This window comes from Carassius carassius, unplaced genomic scaffold (genome assembly GCF_963082965.1).
Source record: "Carassius carassius unplaced genomic scaffold, fCarCar2.1 SCAFFOLD_60, whole genome shotgun sequence".
In the NCBI taxonomy this organism is placed as follows: Eukaryota; Metazoa; Chordata; class Actinopteri; order Cypriniformes; family Cyprinidae; genus Carassius; species Carassius carassius.
In genome coordinates this window covers 795,001-800,000 of record NW_026775084.1, presented here as the reverse complement: position 1 = coordinate 800,000, position 5,000 = coordinate 795,001, and the positions used below count along the sequence as shown (strand labels likewise).

Below are 5,000 nucleotides of genomic sequence, written 5' to 3'. Positions count from 1 at the left end.
AATACCGATTATAGTGGCTGATCTTTAAATAGCCCTCTCTTTGCAGCCTCCTTCGCTTACGGCCATACCAGCCTGGCTATGCCCGATCTCGTCTGATCTCGGAAGCTAAGCAGGTTTGGGCCTGGTTAGTACTTGGATGGGAGACCTCCTGGGAATACCAGGTGCTGTAAGCTTTTAGGTTTCCTTCTCTACTTATATAATGCACTGGCGGTTATAGTGGCTGATCTTTAAATAGCCCTCTCTTTGCAGCCTAGTACTTTTGGAATTTTTCAGTAATTATCTAAGAGTTTTGCATAAAAAAAAAAAAAAAAAAAAAAAGAGTCAATGCCCAGTCTTAGAAAACCGAAACAGGTTTGGGCCTGTTTAGTATTTTTGGAACTTTTCACTAATTGTCTAATAATCTAGCAAAAAAAAAAAAAGAGTCAATGCCCAGTCTTAGAAAACCGAAACAGGTTTGGGCCTGTTTAGTAGTTTTGGAACTTTTCACTAATTGTCTAATAATCTAGCAAAACAAAACAAAAAAAAAAAGAGTCAATGCCCAGTCTTAGAAAGCCAAAACAGGTTTGGGCCTGTTTAGTAGTTTTGGAACTTTTCACTAATTGTCTAATAATCTAGCAAAAAAAAAAAAAAAAAAAAAGAGTCAATGCCCAGTCTTAGAAAACCGAAACTGGTTTGGGCCTGGTTAGTACTTTTGAAAATTTTCACTAATTGTCTAATAATCTTGCAAAAAAAAAAAAAAGAGTCAATGCCCAGTCTTAGAAAACCGAAACAGGTTTGGGCCAGGTTAGTACTTTTGGAAATTTTCAGTAATTATGTAATAAATTTGCAAAAAATTTTTTAAATAAATAAAGAGTCAATGCCCAATCTCAGAATCTAAGCAGGTTTGGGCCCAGTTAGTACTTGGATGGGAGACTGCCTGGAAATACCGATTATAGTGGCTGATCTTTAAATAGCCCTCTCATTGCAGACTCGTTCGCTTACGGCCATACCAGCCTGGCTATGCCCGATCTCGTCTGATCTCGGAAGCTAAGCAGGTTTGGGCCTGGTTAGTACTTGGATGGGAGACCGCTTGGGAATACCAGGTGCTGTAAGCTTTTAGGTTTCCTTCTCTACTTATATAATGCACTGGCAGTTATAGTGGCTGATCTTTAAATAGCCCTCTCTTTGCAGCCTCCTTCGCTTACGGCCATACCAGCCTGGCTATGCCCGATCTCATCTGATCTCGGAAGCTAAGCAGGTTTGGGCCTGGTTAGTACTTGACCGCCTGGGAATACCAGGTGCTGTAAGCTTTTAGGTTTCCTTCTCTACTTATATAATGCACTGGCGGTTATAGTGGCTGATCTTTAAATAGCCCTCTCTTTGCAGCCTAGTACTTTTGGAATTTTTCAGTAATTATCTAAGAGTTTTGCATAAATAAAAAAAAAAAAAAAAAAAGAGTCAATGCCCAGTCTTAGAAAACCGAAACAGGTTTGGGCCTGTTTAGTAGTTTTGGAACTTTTCACTAATTGTCTAATAATCTAGCAAAAAAAAAAAAAAAAAAAAAGAGTCAATGCCCAGTCTTAGAAAACCGAAACAGGTTTGGGCCTGGTTAGTACTTTTGGAACTTTTCACTAATTGTCTAATAATCTAGCAAAAAAAAAAAAAAGAGTCAATGCCCAGTCTTAGAAAACCGAAACAGGTTTGGGCCTGTTTAGTAGTTTTGGAACTTTTCATTAATTGTCTAATAATCTAGCAAAAAAAAAAAAAAAAAAAAAAAAAAAAGAGTCAATGCCCAGTCTTAGAAAACCGAAACAGGTTTGGGCCTGGTTAGTACTTTTGGAAATTTTCAGTAATTATGTAATAAATTTGCAAAAAAAAAAATTAAATAAATAAAGAGTCAATGCCCAATCTCAGAATCTAAGCAGGTTTGGGCCCAGTTAGTACTTGGATGGGAGACTGCCTGGAAATACCGATTATAGTGGCTGATCTTTAAATAGCCCTCTCTTTGCAGCCTCCTTCGCTTACGGCCATACCAGCCTGGCTATGCCCGATCTCGTCTGATCTCGGAAGCTAAGCAGGTTTGGGCCTGGTTAGTACTTGGATGGGAGATCTCCTGGGAATACCAGGTGCTGTAAGCTTTTAGGTTTCCGTCTCTACTTATATAATGCACTGGCGGTTATAGTGGCTGATCTTTAAATAGCCCTCTCTTTGCAGCCTAGTACTTTTGGAATTTTTCAGTAATTATCTAAGAGTTTTGCATAAATAAAAAAAAAAAAAAAAAAAAAGAGTCAATGCCCAGTCTTAGAAAACCGAAACAGGTTTGGGCCTGTTTAGTAGTTTTGGAACTTTTCACTAATTTTCTAATAATCTAGCAAAAAAAAAAAAAGAGTCAATGCCCAGTCTTAGAAAACCGAAACAGGTTTGGGCCTGTTTAGTAGTTTTGGAACTTTTCACTAATTGTCTAATAATCTAGCAAAACAAAAAAGAGTCAATGCCCAGTCTTAGAAAGCCGAAACAGGTTTGGGCCTGTTTAGTAGTTTTGGAACTTTTCACTAATTGTCTAATAATCTAGCAAAAAAAAAAAAAAAAAAAAGAGTCAATGCCCAGTCTTAGAAAACCGAAACTGGTTTGGGCCTGGTTAGTACTTTTGAAAATTTTCACTAATTGTCTAATAATCTTGCAAAAAAAAAAAAAAGAGTCAATGCCCAGTCTTAGAAAACCGAAACAGGTTTGGGCCAGGTTAGTACTTTTGGAAATTTTCAGTAATTATGTAATAAATTTGCAAATTTTTTTTTAAATAAATAAAGAGTCAATGCCCAATCTCAGAATCTAAGCAGGTTTGGGCCCAGTTAGTACTTGGATGGGAGACTGCCTGGAAATACCGATTATAGTGGCTGATCTTTAAATAGCCCTCTCTTTGCAGCCTCGTTCGCTTACGGCCATACCAGCCTGGCTATGCCCGATCTCGTCTGATCTCGGAAGCTAAGCAGGTTTGGGCCTGGTTAGTACTTGAATGGGAGACCGCCTGGGAATACCAGGTGCTGTAAGCTTTTAGGTTTCCTTCTCTACTTATATAATGCACTGGCAGTTATAGTGGCTGATCTTTAAATAGCCCTCTCTTTGCAGGCTCCTTCGCTTACGGCCATACCAGCCTGGCTATGCCCGATCTCGTCTGATCTCGGAAGCTAAGCAGGTTTGGGCCTGGTTAGTACTTGGAAGGGAGACCGCCTGGGAATACCAGGTGCTGTAAGCTTTTAGGTTTCCTTCTCTACTTATATAATGCACTGGCGGTTATAGTCGCTGATCTTTTAATAGCCCTCTCTTGGCAGCCTAGTACTTTTGGAATTTTTCAGTAATTATCTAATAGTTCTGCATAAATTAAAAAAAAAAGAGTCAATGCCCAGTCTTAGAAAACCGAAACAGGTTTGGGCCTGGTTAGTAGTTTTGGAACTTTTCACTAATTGTCTAATAATCTTGCAAAAAAAAAAAAAAAAAAAAATAGAGTCAATGCCCAGTCTTAGAAAACCGAAACAGGTTTGGGCCAGGTTAGTACTTTTGGAAATTTTCAGTAATTATGTAATAAATTTGCAAAAAAAAAAATTAAATAAATAAAGAGTCAATGCCCAATCTCAGAATCTAAGCAGGTTTGGGCCCAGTTAGTACTTGGATGGGAGACTGCTTGGAAATACCGATTATAGTGGCTGATCTTTAAATAGCCCTCTCTTTGCAGCCTCCTTCGCTTACGGCCATACCAGCCTGGCTATGCCCGATCTCGTCTGATCTCGGAAGCTAAGCAGGTTTGGGCCTGGTTAGTACTTGGATGGGAGACCGCCTGGGAATACCAGGTGCTGTAAGCTTTTAGGTTTCCTTCTCTACTTATATAATGCACTGGCGGTTATAGTGGCTGATCTTTAAATAGCCCTCTCTTTGCAGCCTAGTACTTTTGGAATTTTTCAGTAATTATCTAAGAGTTTTGCATAAATAAAAAAAAAAAAAAAAAAAGAGTCAATGCCCAGTCTTAGAAAACCGAAACAGGTTTGGGCCTGTTTAGTAGTTTTGGAACTTTTCACTAATTGTCTAATAATCTAGCAAAAAAAAAAAAAAAAAAAAGAGTCAATGCCCAGTCTTATAAAACTGAAACAGGTTTGGGCCTGGTTAGTACTTTTGGAACTTTTCACTAATTGCCTAATAATCTTGCAAAAAAAAAAAAAAAAAAGAGTCAATGCCCAGTCTTAGAAAACCGAAACAGGTTTGGGCCAGGTTAGTACTTTTGGAATTTTTCAGTAATTATCTAATAGTTTTGCATAAATAAATAAAAAAGAGTCAATGCCCAGTCTTAGAAATCGAAACAGGTTTGGGCCTGGTTAGTACTTTTGGAACTTTTCACTAATTGTCTAATAATCTAGCAAAAAAAAAAAAAAAAAAAAAGAGTCAATGCCCAGTCTTAGAAAACCGAAACTGGTTTGGGCCTGGTAAGTACTTTTGAAAATTTTCACTAATTGTCTAATAATCTTGCAAAAAAAAAAAAAAGAGTCAATGCCCAGTCTTAGAAAACCGAAACAGGTTTGGGCCAGGTTAGTACTTTTGGAAATTTTCAGTAATTATGTAATAAATTTGCAAAAAATTTTTTAAATAAATAAAGAGTCAATGCCCAATCTCAGAATCTAAGCAGGTTTGGGCCCAGTTAGTACTTGGATGGGAGACTGCCTGGAAATACCGATTATAGTGGCTGATCTTTAAATAGCCCTCTCATTGCAGACTCGTTCGCTTACGGCCATACCAGCCTGGCTATGCCCGATCTCGTCTGATCTCGGAAGCTAAGCAGGTTTGGGCCTGGTTAGTACTTGGATGGGAGACCGCTTGGGAATACCAGGTGCTGTAAGCTTTTAGGTTTCCTTCTCTACTTATATAATGCACTGGCAGTTATAGTGGCTGATCTTTAAATAGCCCTCTCTTTGCAGCCTCCTTCGCTTACGGCCATACCAGCCTGGCTATGCCCGATCTCATCTGATCTCGGAAGC

At 38.5% G+C, this 5,000-nt stretch overlaps 7 non-coding genes and 2 pseudogenes across 7 annotated transcripts; all 9 read left to right on the top strand.

Moving 5' to 3' along the window:
• Window positions 1-54: 54 nt before the first annotated feature.
• LOC132136383 (5S ribosomal RNA) lies at window positions 55-173 on the top strand. Its single transcript, XR_009431252.1, has one exon. It is a non-coding gene; the product is annotated as a 5S ribosomal RNA (ribosomal RNA).
• Window positions 174-975: 802 nt separating this feature from the next.
• Window positions 976-1,094, top strand: LOC132135252 (5S ribosomal RNA). Its single transcript, XR_009430205.1, has one exon. It is a non-coding gene; the product is annotated as a 5S ribosomal RNA (ribosomal RNA).
• Window positions 1,095-1,178: 84 nt separating this feature from the next.
• LOC132136301 (5S ribosomal RNA) lies at window positions 1,179-1,289 on the top strand (annotated as a pseudogene).
• A 709-nt stretch (window positions 1,290-1,998) lies between these two features.
• Window positions 1,999-2,117, top strand: LOC132135322 (5S ribosomal RNA). The gene has a single exon (XR_009430271.1). It is a non-coding gene; the product is annotated as a 5S ribosomal RNA (ribosomal RNA).
• Window positions 2,118-2,910: 793 nt separating this feature from the next.
• LOC132135298 (5S ribosomal RNA) lies at window positions 2,911-3,029 on the top strand. Its single transcript, XR_009430248.1, has one exon. It is a non-coding gene; the product is annotated as a 5S ribosomal RNA (ribosomal RNA).
• An 84-nt stretch (window positions 3,030-3,113) lies between these two features.
• Window positions 3,114-3,232, top strand: LOC132135419 (5S ribosomal RNA). Its single transcript, XR_009430364.1, has one exon. It is a non-coding gene; the product is annotated as a 5S ribosomal RNA (ribosomal RNA).
• A 485-nt stretch (window positions 3,233-3,717) lies between these two features.
• LOC132134999 (5S ribosomal RNA) lies at window positions 3,718-3,836 on the top strand. The gene has a single exon (XR_009429966.1). It is a non-coding gene; the product is annotated as a 5S ribosomal RNA (ribosomal RNA).
• Window positions 3,837-4,745: 909 nt separating this feature from the next.
• LOC132135251 (5S ribosomal RNA) lies at window positions 4,746-4,864 on the top strand. The gene has a single exon (XR_009430204.1). It is a non-coding gene; the product is annotated as a 5S ribosomal RNA (ribosomal RNA).
• An 84-nt stretch (window positions 4,865-4,948) lies between these two features.
• LOC132136300 (5S ribosomal RNA) overlaps window positions 4,949-5,000 on the top strand; it is a 111-nt pseudogene continuing 59 nt past the window's right edge.